Here is a 10,244-nt window from a genome sequence, read left to right on the forward strand (position 1 = left end):
GTTTATTTGAGCACTCCCCCGGCATCGTCTCATTGAAACGCTAGGAGAGAGGTACTGGTGTTATCCCCATCTTATGGATGGAGAGACTGAAGCTTTTAGATGTTAAGGGTCCGGCCTGAGGCCACCAGCCAGTGATTGCTCGTACCAGGATTTCAACCCAGGCAGTCTTTGCCCTGACCACTGTAGTGCCCTGCCTCTCAGGGGGTCAGAGCTGGGGGCTTCTGAGTCCTGAGGGGATGGACAAGACTCTGGGCATGTTAAACTTGCAGGCTGAGCCGTTCCTCAAAGCCTATTTCCAGTTTCTTGTCTTTCTCAAGTGCCAGTGGCTTCGTTCCCCTCTTATTGGCCAGCAGTGTCTCGGGGAGCTCCTCTCTGGGGCTGCTTGAAGGGAAGATGTTGGGTCCTCTGTGAAGCAGTCAGGATGGTGATAGGGATGTGACGGCAGACGGGGTAAGTTGGCTCACTGTACCAGATGGTCATGGGGCGCGTCCCCCAAGGACCAACAGTGAGGTCAAGAGCATTTCCAGGACAGGGAAGACTGGGCTGGCCAGGGGAGGCCCTGGAGAGGGAGGAGAGGCCCATCCTGAGTCCTGCAGAACCGGGAGATTCAGCCGGGGAGTGGGACAGGGAAGGCTCTCCAGGAGAAGGGAAAGCATGGGCCTCGAACACAGAACACTGTGGCTTCTGTTCCTTGATCACGACAGCCTTTTCTGTCTCACTCCTCAAGGCAGGATATTCCAGAGCAGGGCTCTCAGCTTTTTTCTCCTTGGGCCACACTTAAACACACACACACACACACACACACACACACACACACACTCACTCACAACTGATTCAAGGTGTTTAGCAGCTGGGATAAATCAACTAGCCTGCTCCCAGCCAAAGGCATCTAGCCAACCCCAGGCAGCATCTGGCCCCCCAGGGGCCGATACCTTCTCAACACACCTGGAAACACTGCTGTGGAGGAAGAAGCTCATGTTTGCAGCCTGACTGCACAGGTTCAAATCGCATCTCCAGCACTAACTCGCTGGATGGCCCTGCCTGATTGATTCTTCACTTTCCTGAGCCTCCACTTCTTAGCTTCGACATGGGAGTAAGAACACAAGCTCTTTGAAAGATGTTCCTAATCTGGCAGCGTGCTCAGCACACAGCAGATGCCCAATACGTGGGAGCTGTTGTTATTACCCACTCTGATCTCTCTGGGGAGAAGCACCTGGCAGGAGAAACTGAGGCAGGCACAAGGTGGCTCTGCGTCTCACCTAGGCACCTCTGTCAACCTAGGGCTTTGGTGGGAATGAGACGCAGAGGGTTGGCTCTAGAACACAGTTCTCTGCATCCTCTCCTCCAGTGTACCCTCCCCTTTGCCCTTGGAGGTGCTGGAGGAGGTGGAGCGTCCCTGAGAGTGTCCAGACAGGCGGATGGGAGGAGGGTGCTGAGTGCCTTCCATTACACTGGTGTCAGGGATTTGGACACAGTCCCTAGGCTCAAAGCCAAAGCAGTGAGACCACTGAAGGGGGGCGAGGGCAGCAGTGGTTGTGCACAGGAGGTGCCATCACCGCTCCCATCTATCACCCCAGCCCAGTACATTGCTGGGGTCACCACAGGGCAGGGAGGGGGTGCTTGTTTAAGTGGTCTACGGAGGACCAAGAATGTCGAGGTTTATTCCACTTCCCCTTATGATTTGCAAGCCTGAATTGTCCCCCGACCTGAGTTACCATTGACTCCTGGGAAACGGGCCAAAGGCAGCAGCCGCTAAGGGGCTTTTAACACCTCCTGTAGGAAGGAAGCCTTCCCAGGTTGACCCAGCCTAAGGATTCTTTTCCCCAGGTCTCTGGGTCTCTCGCAATTTGCTTCATGTTCCTTTGCATAGAAGACTGTGCAGGGCAGTGGGGATATCTCTGTGGGTAGAGTGCGTTCAAGCCCCGTCTAAGCACTGTTGCCAAGGAGCGCTGTTCCAATTCGGATAATACCCTCAACCCCAGCTCATGCTGAGGTCTCCCTGTCCCTTTTGTTAATGGTCAGTGATAATGCCGCTCAAACTGTCAAGCTGTGTGGGGAGCAAACATTCATTTGTTCACTTAGCGGACGTGGGCTGTCTGCTGTCTGAGAGAGCGCCCTGCTGAAGGCTTCCTCCTGCATCCACCCTGTGGGGCTGGTGTCCTCCTTCCTCCCCTTTCAGACAGGGAGCGGGAGAGGGGGGACATCCAGTGAAGAGATAGAGCCAAGGTTGGAGGTAGGCTTGGGGGCTCCAAAGACCTTGCTCTTTCCTCTGCCCTGGGGGCTCGGAGGAGGAGATAAGACAGGCACACGGGTAACTGTGACACATTTCAGGGAGTGAGGCGTACACCAGGCAGGTCCAGATAAGGAACAGCGGGGCAAGCGCACGGAGGAAGGAAAACTCATGCCTAACTGATGCCATCGACGCAGAAACCCCTGGAGGGGCAGTTGTGCAAGGGAAAAACCACAGGGGTGGGCGTTAAAAGCCCTAGATTGACGCTCATTTGCAAAACAGAATAATCATCTCTCCCTGATGAAGTGGTTGTATTAAGCAAGGTCCTGCCTGGAAGAGTGCTTAGCACATAGAGGATGTTATTTCCCCTGCTGTGAAAATATCAAGTAGGACTGCATAGTTGTGTGTGTTTATGGGGTGTGTGTGTCCATCTGTCTGTCCACCTGACAAAGGCTGTCTGCCTCATCAGATTCAGGGCGCCTGAGGGCAGGAGCCATGTCTCTTTGCATTAGAAGTTGGAGCTCCTAGGGGAAGAGGGGCCATACCTCAGTCTGCAGACAGGGAGCTTCCAGAAGGGCAGGATCTGTGCTCCTGGTTTCCTTCCTCTTAAGACCACATCACAACTCTCTTGTTCAAATGCCAGCGTACACACACACACACACACACACACACACACACACACTCTAGTACCGGCCCCTACCTGCAGGGGGCACTCTGAACAGGGCCACAAACAATACAGGAATATGCATTGAGTCTTTCTCCCTCCCCCTTAGCTCCAGATCTGGGGCAGCCCAGGGGCGGGGGTGTCTGAGGATGGGGAGGTGGATCGAGTGTCCAGGGATTGCGAAGATTGAGGCAGGAAGGGGCCGTAAACGAATCCCTTGCCTTTGTGGTGGACAGAGCCGATTAGGAGGCTGGGAGGAGACAAGAAAGGAAGGGGACTATTGTCTCCGACAAAAGCAAGAGAGAACGAGAATTGGGACAAGGCCTGGGCTGCCCGCCCTCACTCACCTGGGGGCAGACCCAGGAGAGTCTGGAGCCAGGAGCCAGCTCGGTTCTCAGCCCAGACTGGACCCCAGCTCTCCCAAACACCAGCCTTGCACTTGTGAGCTGAGTGACTAGGGCAGACCCCCTAAACCAAGGCCCGCTTTACAGACATGCCTCCTCTTCAGTCACACAGGCCCTTGTCTGGGTTCACGCTTTGCTGCCACCAGCATACAATTCGTAATAATTTTGTAACTAGCAGCCCTGCATTTTTATTTTGCCCTGGGTCCTGTAAACTGTTCCACGCTGACCCTCTCTGAGCCTCCTATTTCTAGTGTGTAGGATGAGGAATCTCTTAACCAGCCTCTCTTTCCAAGTGGTCATGAAGTCAAATGAGACCCCTTCTCTGTGCTCTGCACTATGATCCCTAACATGCCAGATACGGGTCTTCTGTTCTCACACTCATGACGGACGTGGGGACAGGGCAGGAATGGGTGGGGGGAGGGGGCGCCTGAGGGACACCACAGGGTAGAAAAGGCAGCCTCTGTTCAGAGGCACCTGAGGTGGCCTCGGGGCTGGAAGGCACACTGGGTATCCCTGGGCTGGAGACGATCTTTGGCCTGAGCGTGGCATCTGCAGGGGGCGAGGCTGAGGGGGTGCCTGTGCCGAGGGGAGGCACAGAGACCACCTCATCCTGGATGAGTCACTTGTCACACTCTGGTGGGCAAGACCATTGTTTGAACTGGGAAGGCCTCTGTGTGTGTTTTCCCCCTTTCCAGTTTTTCATAGTTAACATTTTTTTTTTTTTTAAAGAGATGGAGACAGAGCACGAGTAGGGGAGGGGTGGAGGGAGGGAGACACAGAATCTGAAGCAGGCTCCAGGCTCTGAGCTGTCAGCACAGAGCCCGACGCGGGGCTCGAACCCACGAACCGTGAGATCATGACCTGAGCCGAAGTCGGACGCTTAACCGACTGAGCCACCCGGGTGCCCCAGTTTTTCACAGTTTAGCAGAGTAGTTAAATGTATGAGCCCAGCTCTCCAGGGCTCAGACCCTGCCTCTGCCTTTTACCAGTCTTTGGGGAAGGATTTACTCTTTGGTGCCTTAGTTTCCTCACCTGCACATGATATGGATGTTAATGATACCCACCTCCTAGGGCTCTTGGGAGGGTTGAATGAGTTAATAAATGGAGAGTGCTTAGAACGGTGTCTGACGCATAGTAACCTCAATGGGTGTGAACTATTATTATTCATTTATTCACCTGACAGACGTTTATGGAGTGTGTGCTCCCTGGCAGGACAGCTGTGCTCCGCACCCATATGATATGAAGAGTTCTCCACCTCCAAGCCACAGCGGCTGGTCCAGGGGGGAGACAAAGATTTAGTGCCACCCTGTGTGAGCCCCCCTCAGGATATGCTCCCACCCCGCTGCACTGCCCTGTTCTCCCCCCCCCACACACACCCAACTGTCCCACCCTTCTGCTGTGGTTTTTCTTCCTACTGTGCGGTGAGGGGCTGCACATTCTGGAAGAATGGGGGGGGGGTGTCAATAGGTCTCCTCCTCCGATTTTGTCTGAAACTCCCCTGCCCCCTGCCCACCTGTAGCTGTAGGTCTGCTCTCTGTTTGGTGGAGTTGAAGTCAGGAGACCCTGGGCTAAAATTCTGTCACGGCCGCCAACTTGCTGAGTGCCTTTGGACAAGTCCTCTGGTCTCTTCAGGCCTGCTTCCTGTTGGGCTGGCAGTCCCTGATCCTAGGATGTCGTAGAGAAAAATGATCACGTATAAATACGGAGGCAGAGGGAAGGGAGGGGGAGAAGGAGCACAAGTGAGGCCATGTCGAGACGGTGGGATGAGGAAGGTGCCAGGGTCCCTGGAGATTTGCAGCTTCACTCAGTGAGACTTGAGATCCCGGGGGCTGGGACAAGGCATGGCCATCACCAGCACCTCCAGGGCTGCGTGCCCAGCCAGAACAAGGCCCCCCATTAACTATGTGCAGCCAGCGGAAAGAGGAATGCCCACCCCCCCGCCAGCCGACGCCACGCCAACCCTCGTTTCGCTGCTGGCTCCCCTGATCTGAATGCAGAAGCCCAGGGTGCCGCCTCTCCCTCTGCCTGCCCTGCCTCTACCTGCCAGAAAGTATTAGCCTCACCCTCCAGATTGGCATGGGGGTGCAAAGGCACCATGCTGCGGGGGCCCGGGGGACCTGCTGGGGGTGGGGCTTGGGGTCAGGAAATACCTGGGCTAACCCCTAGAACCCTGGTGTGCCCAGTGCTGATGGACAGCCCCGGAACCTGTAGGGGGGCCGGGGCCGGGGGCGGGGGCGGGGGCGGGGAAAGAGTGTAGTGAAAGGAAGAGGTTTGGAAATTCAGACTCTTGCCCCGGGAGCCCTCCTGAAGTTTTGCTGCAGCCCCCAGCCCCTAACCCTGGCTGGAAACCACCGCACACGGACAGACCAAGTCCTTCACCACTCCACCACTCGTTCAGTGTCGCCCCTCAAGAGCGTGATCACTGGGAAGTTCTTCCTGGTGTCCCTCCTCCTTCCTGCTGCACTATCCCTGAGTTTCCTTCCTGTTTTGGGCAGAGGGGAGAGAGCCAGCAGCTACCCCTGCTTTGTTAGCCTCAAAGGCCCTGGTGGATGGACTGGAGGAACGTGAGCACGGAGGCAGCCTCAGAGGCAGATGTGGTGTGGTCCCCAGGGATCCTGGAGGGGCTGCTGAGGCCGCCGAGGGTCTCTGCCCGCCCCTCCATGGGGACCACAGAGCGCTGCAGCTCCCTGCCCCGCAGCACTCAGGGCTGCAGTCGGCTGTTCAGTGCCCCTGTGGCCCCAGCGTGCGGGGAGGGGGCAGAGTTGGTGAGTGGAGCGAGGGCCAGATTTCAGCCTCTGCTTGGCCTCTCGGCCAGGCCACAACTGGACCTCTCTGTGAGTCAGTCGGATCAATACTTAGCAAAAAAGTGATTGAAAAACTATGAGGGGCTGCTTACAGAAGATTTATGCCATCTAGTCCCTTGGATCTCCCAAAGCCTTTTTACTCTAAGTACGTGCTTTAGACCAGCAGTATATTTAGACCACTGGGAACTGAGAGAGTGTGCAAAAGCTCAGGCCCTACCCCAGACCTACTGAGTCAGAATCTGCATTTCAGAGCGTGCCTGGCACTTGCCCTAAAGCTTATCCTTGCAATAACTCTGGTCATCAGTTCAGTCTCTGGCCAGCCACTCTCCCCCCACCCTCCCACCCAGAATTGCTTTAACCTCATTTGTACTCGGGTGACGCACCGTTGGCTTACGTCTAGGGTGATAAGAAAGAGCCCCTAGGACATCACTGTGAGTTACTGCAAGGATGTGGTGGAGAAGTGGGTCCAGACAACAAGTCTGCAGCTCTGGGGGCCAGTCTTCGGAGAAAACCAGGGAAACAGCAGCTTGATTTAGGATGCAAGGGGCTGACTGAGATGTCTCTGCTTCAGGAAAACCTTCCCCAATCCCTCAACCTGGAAGAGGGCTCCCCATGGTGTCCTGCTCTGCCCCAGGGCTTGTCCCCTCTGGGTTCTAACTTCTGTCTACTTGTCTGTTTCCCAAACCACGCTGGGCGCCCCCAGGAAAGCAGGGCCCCAGCTGCCAGTGCCCCCTGGGATCCTCAGCGATGGCATAAGCGCCTTGCACAAAAGGTGCTCAAAAATATTGGTGGAATGAAGGAGGAAAAGAATGAATGGATGAATAAGCTAATGAATGGCCAGAGGCAGGAGGCACAGAGCAGAAACCAGCCTAGGCTGAAGCAGATGTGCTCGCCTGAGAGAGTGCCGGGAGGGAGGCCACCCTCGTCAGACCTGGTGATGGCCCTAACCTGGCTCCCCCACAGGCTGGAGGTGTGGCATCCAACCCAGACGGCTGCGGTGAGCGCGGAGCCGTGCTGGGGAGCCTCTTAAGCTGCCAGTTAGCCAGCTCGTGGCCAGGCTTGGGTTTCATTAGAGTGAGGCATCTGTTCTATAAACCCTTCTACTTAGAAGCTTTTGCCTTTCCTGTTCGTTCTCCTTACTCTTTTTTTCTTTTTAAAGAACACTTCTTTTGAAAATTTCCATCCAGTTTCAAACAAGCTAAGACAAAGGTATGTGCCTGCCCCTGGGCTTGGATGCAGAGAGGGCTCCAGTAACTTGAGGTTCTTCAATCTCCTGTTGCGTATCCAGTTCTCACCTAGGCTCTGAAGGTCCAAGATGAGTAAGCCCCGTGGTCTGCGTTAAGAGAGATCTCAGGCTGGTGGGTCAGAAAGTTACCACCTTGGAAGTGCTTAGATGAGGATATGCACAGGTTGGTTGTGGGGGTACTCAGGAGGTGGGGGGCAGCAGTGGAGAGGAACGTGTCCCACCATGGAACCCTGTGACAATCCAGGCTGCTGGGGCCCATGGCCAGGGAACTCTGGGAGGGAAGCATGAGAACACCAAAGCCCTTGGCCATGCCAACAAATGTCGGCGAGTGTTTATTGAGCATCTACTATGTCCCAGAGCCTGGGCAATGTACTAGGGATACACAGATGAAAATGAATCATGGAACTAAATTTCTGATTTAAATTCAATAAGGTAGAGGGGTGCCTGGGTGGCTCAGTCGGTTGAGCAGCCGACTTCGGCTCAGGTCATGATCTCGCAGTCCGTGAGTTCGAGCCCTGCGTCGGGCTCTGTGCTGACAGCTCAGAGCCTGGAGCCTGTTTCGGATTCTATGTCTCCCTCTCTCTGACCCTGCCCCGTTCATGCTCTGTCTCTCTCTGTCTCAAAAATAAATAAACGTTAAAAAAATTTAAAAAAATAAATTCAATAAGGTAGAAAGTTGAGAAGTGTTGACAAGACACCATGGGCATCCAGAGGGAACTCTTAGCCAGGGTTAGAGCTGGAAGCCCTAGTCAGCTTAAGGTTCAAGGAAGAGTCTTTTCCAGAATGAGTCTCTCTCTTTTTTTTAAACTAACTTTTTATTTAAGAATAATATACAAGGCAGGGGCGCCTGAGTGGCTCAGTCAGTTAAGTGTCTGACTTCTGCATGGGACATGATCTTGCAGTTTGTGAGTTTGAGCCCCGTGTCGGGCTCTGTGCTGCCAGCTCAGAGCCTGGAGCCTGCTTCAGATTCTGTGTCTCCGTCTCTCTCTGCCCCTCCCCTGCTCACGCTCTGTCTCTGTCTCTCAATAACAAATAAATGTTAAAAAATTTAAAAAAAGAATAATATACAGGGCAGAAAAGACTACCTGTCACCTGGTAAATGTTTACAAGCTGAATACACTGGCATCAGCAGCACTCAGAACAAGAAACAGAATGTCCACAGCTTTCTCGAAGCCCTCCACCTGCCATGCCTTCTAGTCTCTACCTGCCCCCACAAGGGTAACCGCTGTCATGATTTCTAACAACATAGGTAAGTTTTGCCTGTGTTTTGCACTTTATATAAACAGAGCGCTATTTTATATGTGGCTTCTTTCCCTCATTGTGTTTGAAGATTTGCCCAGGCCACACTGTTGCTTGCAGCCATACGTCACTCACACTCACCTGCCGCACGTATTTGCTTTGGGAGAACGCAGCACGGTCCATCCATTCTACCGCTGATGGGAGCCTGACGCTTCCCAGTGTGGGGGCATTATGGATAGCGTGGCCATGGTGGTTTTGTCCAGGCATCGGTGAGCATATGGATGTGTTTCTGTTGGTTATACACCCAGGAGTGCAAGTGCTGGGTCACAGATCCCGCGGTGGGGTCTTCAGGGTCAGGATGAGTTTCCTAGGCAAGGTGTGGGAAGGGTCACCAGCTTCGTCTGTGGCATCAGGAGGGAGGCCAGTGGTGGAGGAGAGGGACGGGGCAGGGAAGCCCGCAGCAGGGCCACAAGGACCAGCAGTATCCCGAGACCCTTCTGACTACTTTACTGTATACTTTCCAGTGGCTCCTATTACAAACTACTGTAAACCGGGTGGCTGAAAATAACAGGAATTGATTCTCTCACATGCTGGAGGCCAGAAGCCCAGAGTCAAGGTGCCAGCAGCACGACACTCACTACAGAGGCTTTAGGGGAGAATCCACCGCACCCCTCTTCTAACTCGTGGCGGCTGCCAGCTTCCTGGGCTTGTGGCCACATCACTCCAATCTCTGCCTCTGTCTCCCCATCAGCTTCTTCTCTGTGTGTGGCTTATAAGGGCACGCTCTCCTCATCTCAAACTCCTTTTCTTAATTACCCCTGTGAGGACCCTTTTCCTAACTAAGAATGGTCACATTCACAGGATCCGGGGATTAGGACACAGACATCTTTTGGAGGGGCCACCATGGAGCCTAGTGTACCACCCCTCACTGCCATCCTCCGTGTCCCAGCCCAGTTCCCCCCTTTGCAAAGCTCTCAGGCCACTTTCTAATGGCCAACCTGTCCCTGCTGGCCACCACAGGCCAGGCTTTCTCCTGATCTTCAGGCACTTGAGATTCTTCCAGCACTAACGTCCAAGGCTCTGTCCAGCTGTGTCTGTGGTCCTGCAACTCTCCTCAGGTTGAGGTGTCCTCCCTGTCTGCACACACGGGCACACATATGCCTCCTCCGTGCTCAGCGAGGCTCTGCACACAAGGGCACTAGGAACAAGGAACTTAGGCTGAAGACATCTTTCCAGCAGAGTCCGGTCCAGCCCAGGGCACCTTGCCCATGGCATGCCGGTGGCCAGCCCTTCTCCATGTCCCCTCTCCCCAACATCACCACCTCAGAGGGAACCTGGCTATTACCTTGTCCCAGGGCTTCTGTGGTAGTCCTGATTACACACACACACACACACACACACACACACACACCACAGGGAGGAGGGAGGAGCTTGGAGGAAGGGGAAGGAACCCAGCCCTTTGCTCTTCCTTGGAGGAGGCCTGGGAGACAGGAATGCCTTTGGCTGGGGGACCCTGGCCAGAGATCAGAAGATCAAAGGATGCGAAGATCAGGGCTGGGGCAGGTGGCACTCACTTGGAAGCATCAGAGAGAAGCAGCAGCTGGTGCCTCCTAAGGGCAGGGCTGACCCAGAATGCCCTCCCCCTCCCCTCCCCTCC

At 54.7% G+C, this 10,244-nt stretch overlaps 1 long non-coding RNA gene across 1 annotated transcript; it reads right to left on the minus strand.

Moving 5' to 3' along the window:
• Positions 1–4,478: 4,478 nt before the first annotated feature.
• On the minus strand, positions 4,479–8,933 carry LOC122235913. The gene is made up of 3 exons (XR_006214033.1): positions 8,729–8,933; positions 4,812–4,963; positions 4,479–4,569 (listed from the first exon to the last, which is right to left on the minus strand). It is a non-coding gene; the product is annotated as an uncharacterized LOC122235913 (long non-coding RNA).
• Positions 8,934–10,244: the final 1,311 nt, after the last annotated feature.

Source organism: Panthera tigris, chromosome F3, assembly GCF_018350195.1.
Source record: "Panthera tigris isolate Pti1 chromosome F3, P.tigris_Pti1_mat1.1, whole genome shotgun sequence".
Classification (NCBI taxonomy): Eukaryota; Metazoa; Chordata; class Mammalia; order Carnivora; family Felidae; genus Panthera; species Panthera tigris.